The 19,972-nt window shown below is 46.3% G+C and overlaps 1 protein-coding gene and 1 non-coding gene across 12 annotated transcripts in view; both read left to right on the top strand.

Moving 5' to 3' along the window:
- The window catches only part of ptprk (protein tyrosine phosphatase receptor type K), a 575,861-nt gene that overhangs the window by 146,774 nt on the left and 409,115 nt on the right, over positions 1 to 19,972 (top strand). The gene's annotated exons all lie outside the window — the stretch shown is intronic.
- On the top strand, positions 4,756 to 4,951 carry LOC116973863. The gene has a single exon (XR_004412156.1). It is a non-coding gene; the product is annotated as a U2 spliceosomal RNA (small nuclear RNA).

The following is a 19,972-nucleotide window of genomic DNA, read 5'->3' as shown; positions in this document are numbered from 1 at the left end:
TGGGGGGCAAGAGAGCCCAGTGCAAAAGATGTGGTAAATTAAAAGGCAGAGATGAGGCCAGAGAGAGAGTTATATGGAAAATGTGTGGGGAAACAGACTGTGTCGGAAAGGATCTCAAATGTAAGATAAGTCGGGATTGGCTAGAGATAAGTCTGCAGAAATAGTAAAAAGACAAAGTAAAGGCTCTGTCAAAATGTATGGAGCATTTGAAACCAAACAAATGAACTGAGAATACAAATAAATATATAGGGTTTGTTAGACATGAGATAGATAAAAAATTGGGACCTGAATATTAAAAAAATACGTGCTATTTTAGGACAGGAAGTTGGCAAAAGGTGGAATTGTTCCCGCTAATAATGCAACACAGAGGGATTCCTTAAATTTCTTCAATCAGGGATGGAAGTCACAAGCACAAAATTACGGACGTTGGCTGAAAATGCATTATCTGGCAAAATAATTAGGCAAAGTCAATGTGAACAATGTGAACTAATTGAAAAAAGACAATTGGAAATAATGTTCTACAAATTTATTCTTTGATTGAATATCACATCATGTGAATAGAACAGGACCTTGAAATTCCAGGAGGTATGAAAAAGGACAAGGTAAAAGCTCAAGATGCCGGAAGTAACGTATTATTATGGATAGAAGATTGGCTGGCTGTCAGAAACAGAGGATAGGCATAAATGGATCTTTTTCTTTTTTGGCAACATGTCACCAATGGTGTGCCTTTGCACAAATGACTTTGAAGTCATCAAAGGTATGATTGCGAAGTTTGCTGATGGCTCAAAGATAATGAGGAGTAAAAGTTGTCAGCAGGGAAGGAGGCAACAAAAAGATATAGACCACTGATGTGAGCGGCAGAGATCTGGCAAATGGAGCATAAAGAAGGGAAATATGACATTGGCCATTTTGACAGGATAAAACAACAACAACAACTGTATTAAAAAGTGGAGGGCGCTGTGTGATCTGGTTGTTCTTGCAGTTGATGGGCTGAAGACTAGTACAGGCACATTGTTCATTGCTAGGGAAAATGAATACAGAGTATGAAGGCTAAGCTTTCAGAAATATGGGGAGTTATTAAGGCCATATCTGAAGTACTGGGCACATTATTAATTTCCTTACTGAAAAGGGCTCTGAGAGGCAGAGTCACTCACATATTGAATGAGTTGCCAGATGAACCGTTGAGGCAAATACAGTTTTGGCATTTGAAAGGAACTTGGATTGGAAATGTTACCAAGTGCTAGTAAGTGTAGTTACCTCAGTTAGTAAACTTGGTCAGTTGAAGCTATTTTTTTCTTTCAGGTTTGAGTATTTTTGGAAATCTCTTTCTCAAAGGACAGTAGGTAGATAGACTTGATAGGAAAGCAGGTGAAAGCTCACCATTAAGGTGAGATTACAGTCAGATGAGCCATGAATTTTTTAATTGCCAAAGTTGGCTCCAAGGGTCCAGTGGCCTTGTCATACTCTTAACTTGTATGTTAGTCTATCTGCTCTCATCTTCCAGAGTAGTACATGAATTCATGGAGACATGGCCTATGCAGCATGAAAACAGGCCCTTTGGTCCAACCCATTCTTGCCAGCCAAGTTGCCTCACCAAGGAAGTCCCACGAACCTGTGCCTGGCCCATGTCCAGTCTGAATATGGGTCCTATCCCACAACATCTTTTGTACATTTCTCTCCACAGATTCTCCCTGATCTGCTGAGATCGTCCAGCAGTTTTGTTTTTTGCTTAAACTATGCCCTCAGTTTTAGACTCCCCACAGTGAAAAGACTGGCTATTCACCGTATCTGTACCTTTCATGCTTTCAAACCTTCTGTAAAGTCACTTTCAACTTACGACAATCCAGGGAAAAAAAGATCCAGCCTCTTCTTATAACTCAAACCCTCCAAATCCAGTAACATCTTTGTAAACCTTATTGGCACCCTCTCCAGTTTAATGACATACTTCACACCAAAATGCCTACTCTGCCAAGTTTTGTTACTTGAGCAGTATTTTGATCTGTTTCAGAATGGCAGACTACATTTATTTAATTAGTAAGTGGAGTGCATTTTTAAGCAGCACACTATACTAAATAATCTGCAGCACTGAATAAGGAGAGCCACTCTGAACTGGAGTAATCTGTCCCATGTACCATAAATTGTAGCAACTCCTGAAAAATGTAGTCGTGGATGACTAAAAAAAATATTTTATCATAGAAGTGGAACGAGGAGGGGATAGTTACAAAGCATAAATTGTCTACTCCGTGATCCCAGTTACTCAGAAGTGGTAAAATGAATTGTTTAAGAAAGAACTACAGATGCTGGAAAAGGTGAAGGTAGGCAAAAATGCTGGAGAAACTCAGCGGGTGAGACAGCATCTATGGAGTGAAGGAATAGGCGGGTCGAGACCCTTCTTCAGACTGATGTCAGGGGGGGGGGAGACAGTAAAAAGAAAGGAAGAGGCGGAGACAGTAGGCTGTGGGAGAGGTGGGAAGGGGAGGGGAAGGAGGGAGAAAGCAAGGACTACCTGAAATTGGAGAGGTCAATGTTCATACCGCTGGGGTGTAAACTACCCAAGCAAAATATGAGATGCTGCTCCTCCAATTTGCGGTGGACCTCACTCTGGCCATGGAGGAGGCCCAGGACAGAAAGGTCGGATTCGGGATGGGAGGGGCAGTCGAAGTACTGAGCCACCAGGAGACCAGGTTGGTTATTGCGAACTGAGCGGAGCTGTTCAGCGAAGCGATCACCAAGCCTGCACTTGGTCTCACTGATGTAGAGCAGTTGACACCTAGAGCAGCGGATGCAATAGATGAGGTTGGAGGAGGTGCAGGTGAACCTCTGCCTCACCCAGAAAGATTGCTTGGGTCCTTGGATGGAGTTGAAGGGGTAGGTAAAGCGACAAGTGTAGCATTTCCTGCGGTTACAAGGGAAAGTACCAGGGGAGGGGGTGGTTACGGTGGGAAGGGACGAATTGACCAGGGAGTTTCGGAGGGAGTGGTCTCTGCAGAAAGCAGAAAGGGGAGGAGATGGGAAGATGTGGCCAGTGGTGGGATCCCGTTGGAGGTGGCGAAAATGTTGGAGGATTATTTGTTGTATGCGACGGCTGGTAGAGTGGAAGATAAAGTAAAGTAGCCTTTATTGTCATTCAGACCTTTCGGTCTGAACGAAATTTCGTTGCCTTGCAGTCATACATATAATAAAAATGACAAAAACACACAATAAACACAAATTTAACATCCACCACAGTGAGTTCACCAGGCACCTCCTCACTGTGATGGAAGGCAAAAATCTTAAAGTCCTTGTCTCTTCCCTCCTTGTTCTCCCTCTGCTCCGAGGCGAACTGTGAGCTCCCGACGCTGTCGTCCACCGGGCCCGTGGCCGATCCTCCGAGGTCAGGTCGCCGCTGCCGCCGGAACGCCACAGCTCCGTTGTCGGGTCGCCGCTGCCGTCGGAACGCCACAGCTCCGTTGTCGGGTCGCCGCTGCCGTCGGAATGCCACAGCTCCGTTGTCGGGTCGCCGCTGCCGCCGGAACGCCACAGCTCCGTTGTCAGGTCGCCACTGCCGCCGGAATGTCACAGTTCCGATGTCGGGTCACCGCTGCCGCCCGAACGCCACAGCTCCGTTGTCGGGTCGCCGCTGCCGTCGGAACGCCACAGCTCCGTTGTCGGGTCGCCACTGCCGCCGGAACGCCACACTCCGATGCCGGGTCGCCGCTGCCTTTGCCACCGGAACGCCACAGCTCCGATGTTGCCGCTGGAACGCTGCCCCAGCTCCGGGGCTGCCAGCTCCGCCATTAGGCCTCGGTGCAGATGGAGACGGACACGGGGGATACGACAAGAGAAGTCGTATCCCCCTGAAGGAAGAGACCAAAAACACGTTTCTCCCCCCCCCCCCCCCACATCCATACACAACATAATAAAATAAAAATAAAACCAAAAATTAACTAAAACAGGACAAAAGAACAAACAAAAAAAGAAAAAACAAACGGACTGCAGGCGAGCCGCAGCTGCTCAGGCAGCGCCGCCATCTTGGACTGGGGATGAGGACAAGGGGGACTCTGCCCTTGTTACGAGTAGGGGGATGTGAGAGTGAGTAGCGAGAGCGGAGCTACGGGATATAGAGGAGGCCCTGGTGAGTGCCTCGTTTATAGGAGAAGAGGGGAACCCCCATTCCCTAAAGAATCCCCGTTCTCCGATGCCCTGGTTTGGAACACCTCATCCTGGATGCAGATGCGGCGTAGACGGAGGAATCGGGAGTTGGGGATGCAGGGTCCCAGGATGCAGGGTGGGAAGAATGGTAGTCCAGATAGCCAAGGGTGTCAGTGGGTTTGTAGTAATCATCTCTCTCTATCTTAAAATATTTATTATCTATGAAATTATGAAAATGAACATCCAAATTTTCAGAACACATCAAAGCATATTGGTCATGGCCAAATCAATGATTTATTTCTTAGCAGCTGAAAAGTGTCTCAAAATCAAACTCTTAGCATTTTTCACTTTTACTGCTAACATTTAAGTTATTCAAAACCTGGTCTTAACCTAGTGTCATTTTTAAGAAATTTCCCCTCCCATCATTAAAGATATAGTGTTTCTGAGTGAATTTTCTGATATATAGTACTTGCAAAAAGAGAAGGATCATATCAGGTATGTTTGTTCAGCATTCCCACCTGCTGTCAACTATGCATTCAAATGGATAAATAAAGATGACCAGTATTGACTTTGATCAGTAATTGATTCCATCCTATGAAAGTCTATTAACATATCTATTAACATATCGCTTCTCGGCCTTTTGGCTAAGATCAAGTGTAGTATCTGTTCTTATCAGTCAGTAAAAGAGCTAAATAAAGAGCGTCTGTTCTTATTAGAACAGGGAAAGAGATCTGTTCTTATTAGAACAGTCCTGGCGGTCCTTTAAGGACAGGAGCTGCAGATTACGATTTAAAAAATCGTAGCAATGGCAGCTGCAATGGGAACTAGAGGACAGGGTATCCGCAATACCCTGAGGATTAGTGTCAAGGATCTCAGTGAGGGGATGCCCTTCAGTCGGGACACCTTTGTAAAAAAGGTATTGCTGGAAACCTGCAAGTTCGAGCCCAGGGATATCTACTGCCTCCAGGACTTCCCGGGTAACGGCTATTTCGATGTTACATTTGTGCTTCCGACAGGATGGCAAAAACTGCTAAAGGATTTCGGGGAGAGGGGGAGTGGAGCTCCGCTGTCGTTGCTGGGGGTGCGGCCACTCTTCACCCTCCCAAGCCGGGGGGAGGGGACGATCACGGTCCATGTGTTTGGCCCACATGTGCCCGTGGTGGATGTCCTCGCCTTCCTTGCTCGCTGCGTCGACGGAGCGGTGGGCAGCGTGGACGTGGGGGATCTGCATGGGATTTGGACGAGCGGGCGGCGGGTCAAGGTGGGGCTGGGGGTGGACGGGGAGGGAACTCTCCTCCACCCTCCATCAGTTTTCGCAATTGGAGGAAACCGAGGATATTTAATTTACGTGGGGCAGCCCAGAGTTTGCAGAAAGTGTAATAAGCCTGGACATGTGATGGCCCAATGCAATGCAGTGGTCTGCAAAAACTGCAAAATGGAGGGCCACGAGACAAAGGACTGTCAAGCCAGCAAGAACTGTAACCTGTGTGGGGAGGGAGGCCACCTTTACAGGGCCTGCCCAAAAAGAGCATGCACATATGCACAGGCAACAAGAGGGGCGGCTTCCAGCACCCCCAGGGTAGGTGAGACACCCACTACCACTGCCAAGTCCCCAGCAGAAAGGGGAAACAGGGATGAGGACAGCCCAACCACCTCAACCACCTCGAGCCCCCAAGTGCCAGGAGAACTCCAGCACCAAGCCCAGGAGGGAGAGTCGATGGAGGAGGGGGGAGAGCAAATTTGGACTACTGTAAAATCCAAAAAACACCAGAAGGGTCAGCACACGGAGCAGAGGCCAGAAAGGGATGGCAAGCCCAAAAAAACCACCAAAAAACGGTCTCTCTCCCTGACAGAAGGGAGAAACCTCTCCTCGTCGGAGGATGAGGCGAACGGGAAACCCCACAAGAAGAAAATCGGGGCGGAAAGGAGAAGGTGCAGGACGATTGTACACCTGCACCAGGAGACCGAGAGCAGTGCAGCGGTCGAGGGGCTCCAGCCCCAGGACATCGGGAGCAGTGCAGCGATCGAGGGGCTCCGGCCCCAGGACAACGGGAGCAGTGCAGCGGTCGAGGGGCTCCGGCCCCAGGACAACGGGAGCAGTGCAGCGATCGAGGAGCTCCAGCCCCAGGGCATCGGGAGCAGTGCAGCGGTCGAGGGGCTCCAGCCCCAGGGCATCGGGAGCAGTGCAGCGGTCGAGGGGCTCCAGCCCCAGGGCATCGGGAGCAGTGCAGTGGCCATTGGGCCCCAGCTCCGGGCAACCGGGAGCTTTGTAGCGGCCGATGGGCCCCAGCTCCGGGCAACCGGGAGTATCGTAGAGGCCGATGGGCCCCAGCTCCGGGCAACCGGGAGCAGTGCAGCGGCCATTGGGCCTCAGCTCCGAGTTTCCGGGAGCAGTAAGCCTGTCACTGAGCCCCAGCCACGAGAGACGGGGGAAGCGGCGCACCCAGAAGGGGGTAAAACGAGCAGCCCCCCCCCAACGACACCTCGGGTTACCACAGGGGACACCCAACCCGTTGAGGAGGCCGGGTATCTGAGCCCAGGAAAGGTGAGGCAATTCACCGAAGCGGTGGGCATGAGGGAGCAGGAAAACGGACTCTAAAGGACAATGGAGCTCAAACTGGCATCCTTAAACGTGCGCAGTGTGAAGAGCACTGCGCGATGTGTTAATGCCTTGCAGTACCTGGCCAAGGTCAAGGCAGATGTGACTTTTCTACAGGAGTGCGGGTTGCCACACCTCCGCTGTTATCGGAGGTGGTCGCGATGGTGGCCCCACGGACTGTCTGTGTGGTCGGGGGGCAATGATTGTCGTGCTTCTGGCCTGGGGATCTTGCTGCGGGGAGGGAACTTCGCCATCACTGAGGTCAGGGAGGTGGTTGCGGGGCGTCTCCTCGTGGTGGATGTAATGTACCGTGGTTCTCCGCTCCGGCTGATTAATGTGTATGCCCCACCCGTGCGGAGCGAGCGGCAGGCCGTTCTCCAGCAGCTCCCAGTGCTGTTGGCCACGTCCCGGCAGCTCGTTCTGGCCGGTGACTTCAACTGCATCATTGATGCGGCTGGACGATCCGGCAGTGCCGACAACAGACTGGACAGCACGTCCAAGTTCCTGATGGAAACGGTAAAAGACGCAAAGCTGCACGACGCCTTCAGCGACCCTGCAGGCGGGTCCCAGCCGCGGTTCACCTGGTCGAGATCGGACGGTTTGGCCCGATCCCGGATAGACTTCGTCTTCACCACGAAGGCCGTCACGGTGAGACACACCGACCTCACGCCGGTGTTCTTCTCTGACCACTGCCTCCTTCAGGCTTCCTGTCACCTACAGGAGGACCGGAAGGCAGGCAGAGGGACGTGGAAGTTAAATGTGAAGTTGTTGACCCCGGAGAACGTGGAGGAGCTAAAGAGGGACTACGCATGTTGGAGAACGGTGAGGCCCCTCTTTGACTCCCCGACACTCTGGTGGGAAGCAACCAAGGAGAACATTAAGAGGTTCTTCATAGCCAAAGGGGTTCAGAGAGCAAGACAGAGTCAGAGGGAATTGTGCCAACTCCAGACAGAATTGCAACAACTGCTCCTTCTGCAGTCGAGGGGGGTGGATGTGAGGGAGGAACTTAGAGAGGTGAAGGACCGGCAAGCTCGGCTCTTTACCTCTGAATCCTCCAAGATCATCTTCCGATCCAGGGTCCGCCATGTGGAGCAGGATGAGACGTGCTCACGTTTCTTCTTCCATAAGGTTCACAGGGGGAGCTCTGTGATCAACAGCCTTAGGGAGGAGGACGGCTCGGTAGCATCCTCGCAGACAGACATGATGAGGGTCTGCAAATCCTTTTACTCGGAATTGTATGACCAAAAGGCCACAGACAGCACCGCCTCCCAGAACTTCCTGTCCTCTATCACGGAGGTCTTGGAGGACAGCAAGCAGGAGAGTCTGGACCAACCACTGACCCTAGAGGAGCTGACTGGCTCCATCCGATCCTTTGACTCGAGTAAAACTCCCGGAAGCGATGGCTTACCGGCCGAGTTGTATTCGGCTCTGTGGGACTGGGTGGGCCCGGACCTGCTGGAAGTGTACAACGACATGCTTCTAGCCGGCAGCATGTCAGACTCCATGAGGAAGGGCAGCATCACCCTAATCTACAAGCAGAAGGGGGAGATGAAAGATATAAAGAATTGGAGACCCATAACATTGTTGAATGTAGACTACAAGATCCTGTCTAAGGCCATCGCCAACCGGGTCAAGTCTGCTCTGGGACGGGTGATCCACCCGGACCAAACCTGTGCTGTACCTGGCAGGAAAATCTCAGACAGCCTAGCGCTGCTGAGAGATACCATCGCCTACGTGCAGGACAGACGGGTGGATGCCTGCCTAGTCAGCTTGGACCAGGAGAAGGCCTTCGACAGGATATCGCACACGTACATGAGGGACGTGCTCTCCAAAATGGGTTTTGGGGAGGGAATCCGAAATTGGATCAAACTGCTCTACACCGACATCCGTAGTGCAGTCCAAATCAATGGGTGGGAATCAGACAGTTTCCCTGTAAGGTCTGGAGTCAGGCAGGGTTGCCCTCTCTCTCCTGTCTTGTTTGTCTGCTGTATTGAACCTTTTGCCGAGTCCATCAGGAAGGATGCGAGCATAAGAGGAGTGACATTGCCAGGCAGTGGGGGCATTCAGGTCAAGACCTCCCTGTACATGGACGATGTCGCCGTCTTCTGCTCGGATCCAAGGTCGGTCCGCAGATTGATCAGCATCTGTGACCAGTTTGAGTCGGCCACGGGAGCCAGGGTGAACCGCAGGAAGAGCGAGGCCATGCTCTTTGGCAACTGGCCCGACCGATCTTCCATCCCCTTCACCATCAAGCCTGACTTCTTGAAGGTGCTGGGAATCTGGTTCGGGGGGGCTGAGTCGAGTAACAAGAATTGGCTGGAGCGGATAGCCAGGGTGGGGAGGAAGCTGGAGCTGTGGAAGCAACGCTCCCTCTCCATAACCGGGAAAAATTTGGTCATCAGGTGTGAGGTGCTCTCGGGTCTGCTGTACTTGGCACAGGTGTGGCCTGTCCCTCCCTCCTACGCCACGGGGATCACCCGGGCCGTCTTCCAGTTCATCTGGGGGTCGAGGATGGACCGGGTACGACGGGTCACCATGTACAAGTCGGCAGACAACGGGGGCAAAAGCGTGCCCAACGTCGCCCTCATCCTGATGGCCACCTTTGTGTGTGGCTGCATCAGGCGGAGTGTAGAGCCAAGGCACGTGGGCACTAAGTGCCACTACCTGCTGAGGTTCTACCTGTCCCCGGTGTTGCGAAGGATGGGCCTGGCGCAGATGCCACGCAATGTACCAGTCAGCTGGACATTGCCGCCCCATCTGACGTCTGTTGACAGGTTCTTCCGGACCAACACCTTTGACCACAAGTCCATCGGGCAGTGGTCAGCACGTAATGTCCTGCAGGCACTGCAGGGAAAGGACTCGATGGATCCGGTGGCGTGGTTCCCAGAGCAGACTGCCCAGCTTGTCTGGCAAAATGCCTCATCGCCAGAACTGACCAACAAGCACCAAGACCTGGCTTGGCTGGCGGTGAGGGGAGCCCTCTCAGTTAGATCCTTCCTGCACCGTCGGAACCTCACTACCAGCGCACGCTGCCCCCGGGACGGTTGCTATGGAGAGGAGACGGTTGCCCACCTCTTTGCAGAGTGTGGATTTGCAAAACGAGTCTGGAGAGGTATGAAAGGGTCCCTGGAACGATTTATCCCGAACAGCTCCGTCACAGAGGACTCTGTGATTTACGGACTGTTCCCAGGGACACATTCAGAGACTGACATCGAGTGCTGCTGGAGGGTCATCAACTCGGTGAAAGACGCTCTTTGGTCTGCCCGAGCGTTGCTCACCACCCAGCAGAGCGAGATGTCCGTCAGGGAATGTTGCCGACTGGCCCACTGCAGACTGCAGGAGTACGTGCTAAGGGACTCGCTGAAGCTTGGTGCAGCCAACGCCAAGGCTCGGTGGGGGAGGGCCACAGTCTAGGGTCCTTCCGCTGCTGGACATGGGGGGCACAGTATGGTGGAGACGCCCCTCAAATTAAATTAAATTAAGGGAAGGTATCCCACACCAGAGGGCCACATGAGTGGCACGGGTGGGGGACATTTTTTGTGGAACTTGAAATGTCAGATGGAAATTTTCGCACTGTGTACACATTGTATATATTTATTACTTGAACAGGGGCCACAGAGTGGCACTGGTGGGGGACTGTTTGGTGAAATTTGACAAATGTAAAAAAATTGTACTGGAAAAAGTTTGTATAGTCTCCGAAAATGTCGGATGAATTTTGTTTGAATGGTTCAGAAATTGTATATATTTACCAATTGAATAAAGTATATTTTGAAATTAAAAAAAAAAAAAAATATTAAATATGATGGAAAGGATAAAACATAGAAACACAGAAAATAGGTGCAGGAGTAGGCTATTCACCCTTCGAGCCAGCACCGCCATTCAATATGATCATGGCTGATCATCCAAAATCAGTACCCCGTTCTGGCTTTTTTTCTCAGATCCCTTGATTCCCTCAGACCAAAGAGCTAAATCTAACTCTCTCTTGGAAAAAAAACAATGAATTGGCCTCTGCTGCCTTCTGTGGCAGTGAAGTCTCTGGGTGAAAATGTTGTTCTCGTTACATGTTCTTACGCTGGATGACTATTACAAACTTTGTTAAAATAATATCATATGCAAACAGATGTAAAGCAATCATACCATCTTCCTCTTTCTTTTTCGGATTAACTCTGTAAGTACCTGTGGGAAGATGTGTTAATGTGTTAAAAAGGTGGGGGGGGGAAGACACAAAGTGCTAGAGTAACTCGTCGGGTCAAGCAACATCTCTGCAGAACACGGATAGGTGACATTTCAGGTTGTGACCCTTCTTCAGACTCGATCCATGTTCTCCAGAGATGCTGCTTAACTCACTAAGTTGCTCCAGCAGTCCATGTCTTTTTTGTAAACCAGCATCTGCAGTTTATTGTGTCTACTTCCTTAATAGTTGAGTTGAGTTGAGTTAACATGGGGCAGATTTGGAATTCATCCTGGTAATTTTTTTTTTCTGTACATTTTCTCAACTACATATTGTTTTATCATCTTGGTTGCTTAGGGTGTGAGATTGGTTTTCACTCTCTAGTTTAAATTGAACCATTTAACCTGCGAGTAAAGTTAAATGATACCATTCCAGGTAATAACCTTGTTTTTTGACACAGGAATTATTGCTGGTAGGACACCATCTCTGTGAAGCTTTTGTATATCTGGCAATCATCTGTGTTTTATTTCTGATGCTGTTTTTGGTTACACTTGCTGCCTACAAATTTTAATCAATTTTGTATGATTTTACTATTTTTTAAGAAATCTAGGTTTATTGTACAAACCAGTACCATTTTCCTTGGTGAATCTAATCATGATTTACACCGTGCTTAAATCTCAGCAATTCAGATTTTTTGTTGAGTGATAAGTTTATGTAATGTGATTAGCTCCACCAATATGCTTTTCATTACCATCTACAATGTGGCACATTTTTATCTTAATCTTTCTGCAAATGCATAATAAATTAGATCATGTACAGCTTTGAGAAATTTCTGTACCCAATTGGATATTCACAATTGTATTATTGAACCTACAGGGAAGTGTAAATCTATGTGACATAAACACTCATTTAAATGTGTGTGAAACCATGCTCAAGTGATCTGGATTATCACATGTTTGAATTTCAAATACGGTGCAAAGTGGAATTTCATGTTTCCAGCAATTTCTTGACTTCCTATTTAAATAGGAAAATAAGTAAATACAATGTGTAAGAAAGAACTGCATATGCTGGTTTAAATCGAAGGTAGACACAAAATGCTGGAATAACTCAGTGGGACATGCAGCATCTCTGGAGAGAAGGAATGGGTGACTTTTCGGGTCGAGACCCTTCTTCAGAAATACAATGTTTTTTATAAAACATTAAAAAATAACCTCACTTTTTAAGAAAGGAGGGAAAGGGAAAACAAGGAATTATAGAAAGGTTAGCCTGACATCGGTAGTGGGGAAGATACTTGATTCGATTATTAACGATGCAATAGCTGCGCATTTGGAAAGCAGTGACAGGATCGGTCAAAGTCAGCTTGGATTTATGAAGGGGAAATCATGCTTATTTATTGAGGATGTAACAAGTAGAATTGATAGGGGAGAGCCAGTGAGCCTTTTTGACAAGGTCCCACACAAGAGATTAGTATGCAAAATTAGTGTTTATGGTATTGGGGGTAGGGTATTGACATAGATAGAGAACTGGTTGGCAGACAGGAAACAAAGAATAGGAATTAACGGGTCCTTTTCAGAATGGCAGGCAGTGAATAGTGGGGTGCCGCAAGGCACATTGCTGGGACCCCAGTTATTTAAAATATATATGAACAATTTAGACAAAGGAATTAAATGTTAAATCTCCAAGTTTGCAGATGACACAAAGCTGGGTGGCAGTGTGTGCTGCGAGGAGGATGCTATGAGGCTGCAGAGTGACTTGAATCGGTTGGGTGAATGGGCAGATGCATGGCAGATGCAGTATAATGTGGATAAATATGAAGTTATCCACTTTGGTGGCAAGAACAAGAAGGCAGATTGTTATCTGAATGGTGTCAGATTAGGAAAAGATGAGGTGCAACGAGACCTGGGTGTCCTTATACATCAGTCGCTGAAAGTAAGCATGCAGTTGCAGCAGGCAGTGAAGAAAGCAAATGGCATGTTGGCCTTCATAGCGAGATGATTTCTGTTTAGGAGCAAGGAGGTCCTACTACAGTTGTATAGGGCCCTGGAGAGACCACACCTGGAGTATTATTTCCATTTTGGTCTCCTAATTTGAGGACAGACTTGCTTGCTATTGAGGGAGTGCAGCAAAGATTCACCAGGTTAATTCTCAGGATGGCGTGACGGGCATGTGATGAAAGAATGGATCGACTGGGCTTATATTCACTGGAATTCAGGATGAAAGGGGATCTTATAGAAACGTATAAAATTCTTAAGGCATTGGACAAGCTTGATGCAGGAAAAATGTTTCCCATGTTAGGGGAATCCAGAATCAGGGTTCACAGTTTAAGAATAAGGGATAGGCCATTTCGGACTGAGATGAGGAAAACCGTTTTCACCCAGAGATTTGTGAATCTGTGGAATTCTCTGCCACAGAAGGCAGTGGAGGCCACTTCACGATGTATTGAAGAGAGAGTTAGATATGGCTCTTAGAGCTAATGGAATCAAGGGATATGGGGTGAATGCAGGAATGGGTTACTGATTTTTGATGATCAGCCATGATCATATTGAATGGCGGTGCTGTCTCGATGGGCCGAATGGCCTACTCCTGCACACATTTTTTATGTTTATATGTTTCCAAAATGTGCTCAACTTGATGTTCAATTCATTTTCATCAAAAAAAAATCCATTGTGCATATTTCAATTTTAATCTTAATTCTGCTGTTGATTCCAATTGTTTATTTTTCTCATTTTGTTCCTCTTGGAGCCATCCAGAATAGGTTGTTTGCATCACTGCATTATTTCATTAGTTGGGGATATGGCTCTAAATTTATAAAATAAAGCAGAATCAAATTACGTTAAATTCATATCTTCCTTTTTTTCTGTAAACATAGAAACATAGAAAAATAGGTGCACGACTCGGCTATTCGGCCCTTCGAGCCAATGTTCAATATTCAATATGATCATGGCTGAAGTAGCTTCCTCTTTTTCTGTAGGCCTTTCAAAAAAGGACACAGAAGGTAGTTGAGGCCAGTTCATTGGCTATATTTAAGAGGGAGTTCGATGTGGCCCTTGTGGCTAAAGGGATCAGGGGGTATGGAGAGAAGGCAGGGAAGGGATACTGAGTTGGATGATCAGCCATGATCATATTGAATGGCGGTGCAGGCTCGAAGGGCCGAATGGCCTACTCCTGCACCTATTTTCAATGTTTCTATGTTTCTAAAAAAGTACTCGTATTTTGCTCAACCAACACATTAGAAAAGATTGAAATGTTAATAGCTCATGGCAGTTTGGGTGTGGCAGGAATGATGTTTTAATTGAGCTCATTCAATGTGGGTCGTTAGTATATGTCCAATACTCAGAATTTCCAAATGAAGATTCACTCCCAAATAGGTCATGTATTTGTTGCGAATAAATAGGTAATGTAGGTAAAGGTAGAAAGCATTGCATACAGTATGTGAAATAGGAGTGGGATGAATCTATTTGGCACCTTACATCTGCTGTGATCTTCTGTCTCGTTTACTTTTTCCAACTGATCCTTTACACTCTGATGCTCATGGTATTCAAAAGTCAAGTAATTTCTGCCATTAACACCCAATGAGCATCAGATATAGAGAATCCTAAAGATTGTATTAAGAAATATATCCTTAAATGGTGGGCACATTTTCATTAAGTTATATCCCCAAGATCTAGACTCGCCCTTCTGATGTTGCCCTTTCTTATGTTTTGGAGATGAAAGTGCGCATAACACTCCCAATGTCCCAGCTAAACTGTGAATGACTTTAGTATCTCAATCCTTATCAATAAAGTCAACCAACTATTTGTCTTCCTAATGGCTTACTGCACCTGCATTTTCACATTGGGAGTTTCACAGAAAGTTTCACCTTCACCCCAACTTCAGTCAGTTTTTCAACTATTAAAAATATCTATCATTTTTTTCCTTTGGTCAAATTATTTATTTCAACTGTCAGCTTTTCTCACCCAATGAAGTTCTTTTACAGATTATTTTCACCCACTTCACAGCTCGCTTTGACATCTAGATTTAAATCACTAGCATTTAAATTGTGCTGTCCGCCAAGGCTTATCTGGAACCCCTGACTGGCAGCCATTTTAACTCCCGATTCCTATACTGACCTTCTATCTTCTGACTCCTCCACTGCCGCAGTGAGGCCACCACAAGCTGGAAGAACATTCATCACGGTTGCCTACAACCCAAAGGCATGAACATTAACTTCTCCGATTTCAAGTAAATCATCCAACCACCAAGAATGAAGGGGGGGATACGCGGTGGGGAGGCCGCTGAGATGAAAGGGGTACCTGGCGGGAGGGGTGTGCCACCAAGAACAAAGGGGGACCTGGGGTGTGGGGAGGAGGGGTGTGGGGCCCCACAATCGAGGGAGGACTTGGCGAGTGGAGGGGGGACTGCCGAGAACTAAGGGGGGGGGTCACCGAGAATGAAGACAGACCTTGGGAGGGCGGGGGGGGTGTCACCAAAATTGTAGGGAGGCCTGGCGATGGCTGCCTGCGGTCATGTGCAGCAGCAGTCCTGGATTGCCTTCATAAAGTGTCGCCATGTTTCTGGAGCTGACAAAGGTACAAAAAGTTAATGGAACAGTCCTACCAGTGAGAAGATGGGACTGTTCCATTAACTTTTTATAACTTTGTAGGTGCCAAAAACATGGCGACACTTTATGTACTACCTAGGTGAGGTCTGCTGTGTGATTTTACCGGATTGTACCTGCACCTGTATCTCAATCCACCTATCACGTGCCAGACTATACCTCACCTCTACCTCTTTTTATCGGTCTGCACGCTCTTGGGATACAGGGCATTGAATCTTCTGTATTTTTCTGATGTTAGGTTCTTTACAAAAGCTGCTGGGCTTCACGCCGTTCATAATGAATCAGCAGATTATACAAGTCTTCAGCTGGTGCCTATATTGCTACTGAATTCTGCTCTCTGGCTCATATACAGAGATGTTGTTACACTGAAATTGGAAACTGGTGCAGTTTTACTTGCTCTTCTGTCTTAAGCACAGCTTATTACATGAGCTGAATGATAATCATTGAGGGGGAAATGGTGTAAAGCTGACGGTTGCTTACTTGAAATTAAATATATTTTCTGTTGCTTTTTGCTTGCATAAGTTCCATGAGCTGAGAAAAAAAAAACTGTTCTGACGGTATCATCTAGTTTTGTGAAATCTTACTGCAGCAATTCACATCCTCAAATATGCTCCAGCTTTGTATACCATTAATTAAAAAATAATGGATGATTAGTGTTCATTGGAAGGGGCTATTAACTAGTTGTAACTGAGTAGCGAAGCAAAATTACATGTGTGGGGTCCTGGAAGAGTAAACACATTTTTCAATTAGTATGCGGTTAAAAAAGAGATAATTAATCAAATGGACATATAAAATTCACCCGGCCTTTCGTGTTTATGCCTTTACATGCTTTTACACATTACATCTTTTATTTTGGAGAAGGAAAACAAAGTATATGATTACGGTGGCATGGTGACGCAGCGGTAGAGTTGCTGCCTTACAACACCAGAGACTCGGGTGCGATCCAGACTACGGGTGCTGTCTGCACAGGGTTTGTACATTCTCCCCGTCACCTGCATGAGTTTTCCCTGGGAGCTCTGCTTTCCTCCCACACTCCAAAGACGTACAGGTTTGCAGGTTAATTGGCTTGGTATAATAGTAATATTGTCCCTAGTGTGTGTAGGATAGTGTTAGTGTGCGGGGATCGCTGGTCAGCACAGGCTCAGTTGGCCGAAGGGCCTGTTACCCCATGGTATCTCTAAACTAAACATGTGCAAGTGGAAATAAACTTGTGGCATGAGGACTGAAGTTAATTTTATCTTTATATTTATATTTACGAATATAAAGCAAAACAGAATGTGCATAATGTTTATGACTTTTCGCAAATTAATATTTTCTGGTGTAATCCTGGTAATCAAATGCAGATATGTGCATTTTTATCAGTTTGGATTTTTTTTTGATGTGTTACCATATTTAATTCTTGAATGTATGTTTTATAATGTGTAGTATGAGGATCTGAACAAAAATATGTTGAAGCCATTAACAATGAACATTTGTTGAATATTTTCTGAATTATACTGCTGCTTTTACTGCTCTCCAATTGCCTTGTAAATTAGATCACTTAAAGTCATAAAGTAAAACAGCATTGAAACAGGCCCTTTGGCCCAAAATTGTCCATGCTGACCAAGATGCCCATCTAAACTAGTCCCATTTGTCCACCTTTGGCCCATATGTACCTGTCCAAATGTATTTTTATACATCATTGTAGCATCATTAGTCCATTTGGCCCATCAAGTCTACTCTGCAATTCAATCATGGCTGATCTATCTTTTCCTCTCAACCCCATTCTCCAGCCTTCTCCCCATAATCCTTGATATGCTTACTAATCAAGAATGTTATTTTATATGTTATTGTACCTGCCTCAATCCTCTCTCTGGCAGCTTGTTCTGTATTTGCACCACCCTCTGTGAAGAAGTTGCCCTTTAGTTCCCTAGTTTAAATAATTCACGTGCTGGTTTACAAAAACTACTTCATACTTTTATCATTGAAAATTAATTAAGGGACTAAATATATCTAATTTTAACCTGACAAAGAGCATAAAATAATGGAAAATTTGTATTTGCATCTGAGTGCAAGGGTAACTATATCCGTCTTCATGGTTTGAAATTCTAAATATTGAACAGATGTGTTGGTGTGATGACAGATTGCTTAAAATGCAAACTAGGGTATATCCTGATGTTAAGGCTTTATGGCTAACATATTGTACAGATGTATAAAGTAAATGCTATTTTCAAATTCCTGTGAAATATGTTGAAATCCAACTGAGCCAATACTTGAAGCTTATTGAAAAATTACAATGATTTATTCCGCTTTTTGAAATGTTAGTTCCTGTACTATTTTACAGTAATTATAATGTAGCTTGAATCAATTGGCATTACTTGGAACTTCCTTTCCACTGACAAATACTACTTTGAAATGTATGATGTAACATGATGCCTCTGCTTTAACAATGAGATATGTATGTAGGTAATTTAATATCTCGAGTCTAGTCTTTGGCTGAACAATTACCTAACTGATCTGGTGCGCACCCAATTCTCCAACTGTCTCCCAACATCACAACGCCCTTTTTTGCTTCTTGTCTGAAAAAAGTTTGTAGAACAATATATATTTCCATAAATGTGTTCTGACCAATGATAGCCCTGTAACCTTGACCTGATTGTATTGTAATTTCATTTAATACAAATAAAAGTCCAAAATAATGTCTCTGCTTATTTCCTTTAGCTGTCCATAATGTTCCATGTGAACCCTGCCCCAAGTTTATTTTCACTTCCATTGTTTGTAATTTATCCTCTTTGCAAATCCTCTATCCTCTATCCTCATTCCTTTCTAGGTTCAAAGTGTGTCTCCTTATCAATTTTAATTCAGTTGTTGAGATTTAAATTTTTTAATTCATATATTAATTTTATGCTTCCATTAAACTTTATCCCTGCATTGTTGACGGTCTGGTATATCCTGTCATGTAAGTTATGTATGAATATGATAAACTATTGAGGCTCAAAAACAGACTTTTGCATGTAATCACCAAATATATCTGATTAGTTATCTATTGTTCCTAATCTATCTCCTTCTCAGCCAGTTTCCTAACTGGATGAAAGCTTTTCTTCAGTTAAATGAGCTTCATCTTCCTCATTCTTCAGGGAACGGGGGTTCCCCTCTTCTACCATAGATGAGATTCTCACCAGGGTCTCTTCTATACCACATGACTCTGCTCTCACTCCCCATCCCCCCACTCGTAACAAGGGCAGAGTCCCCCTTGTCCGCACCTTTCACCCTACCAGCCGTCACATACAACAAATAATCCTCCGACATTTTTGCCACCTCCAACGTGATCCCACCACTTGCCACATCTTCCTATCTCCTCCCCTGTCTGCTTTCCGCAGAGACCACTCCCTCCGTAACTCCCTGGTCAATTCGTCCCTTCCCACCCGAATCACCCCCTCTCCGGGCACTTTCCCTTGCAACTACAAGAAATGCTACACTTGTCGCTTTACCTCCCCCCTTGACTCCATTCAAGGACCTAAGCAGTCTTCCCAGGTGTGGCAGAGGTTCACCTGCACCTCCTCCAACCTCATCTATTGCATCCGCTGCTCTAGATGTCAGCAGCTCTACATCGGTGAGACCAAGCGTAGGCTTGGCGATCGCTTCGCCGAACACCTCCGCACGGTTCGCAATAATCAACCTGAACTCCTAGTGGCTCAGCACTTCAACTCCCCCTCCCATTCCGAATCTGACCTTTCTGTCCTGGGCCTCCTCCATGGCCAGAGTGAGCACCACCGTAAATTGGAGGAGCAACACCTCATATTTCGCTTGGGCAGTTTGCACCCCAGCGGTATGTACATTGACTTCTCTAATTTCAGGTAGTCCTTACTTTCTCCTTCCCTTCTCAGCTCTCCCTCAGCCCTCTGGCTCCACCTCTTCCTTTCTTCCTCCCGCCTCCCCACACCCTCACATCAGTCTGAAGAAGGGTTTTGACCCGAAACGTTGCCTATTTCGTTCGCTCATAGATGTTGCCTCACCCTCACCCGCTGAGTTTCTCCAGCATTTTTGTCTACCTTCGATTTTCCAGCATCGGCAGTTCATTCTTCAACATTTAATCACATTTTGGCACAATATTTTATGAATGCTTTAAAAGAAGTCCTTGTGAAAGTGCAAATTAGTAAGATTTGCATATATCCTCCTGTCAGTTGCATGGATGTCTATGTTAATTAGTGCTGACCATTGCAAATATTGGTTTGGCTGCAAGTCTACCTGACCAATGCACTTCATTTACCTGTCTATCACCCTTCCCCAATACAGTTGCTGTTCTGGGTTCCTCATACAATGAGCGGCCCGCCTCTTTGGTTGAGTGCCTTTTTGAAAAGCTATCAAATTAGGCCAAACCATTGGGAAACTAGATCGCACCTGATATTCCTGACTTTTTCCTGCACTAATCTCGTATCCTTTGATTCTTTTAAAGCCAAAAAATCTATTTGTTGGTGATGCCACCATTGTTTGA

This window comes from Amblyraja radiata, chromosome 5 (assembly GCF_010909765.2).
Source record: "Amblyraja radiata isolate CabotCenter1 chromosome 5, sAmbRad1.1.pri, whole genome shotgun sequence".
NCBI classification, from domain to species: Eukaryota; Metazoa; Chordata; class Chondrichthyes; order Rajiformes; family Rajidae; genus Amblyraja; species Amblyraja radiata.
This window is presented reverse-complemented; position numbering and strand designations above follow the sequence as displayed.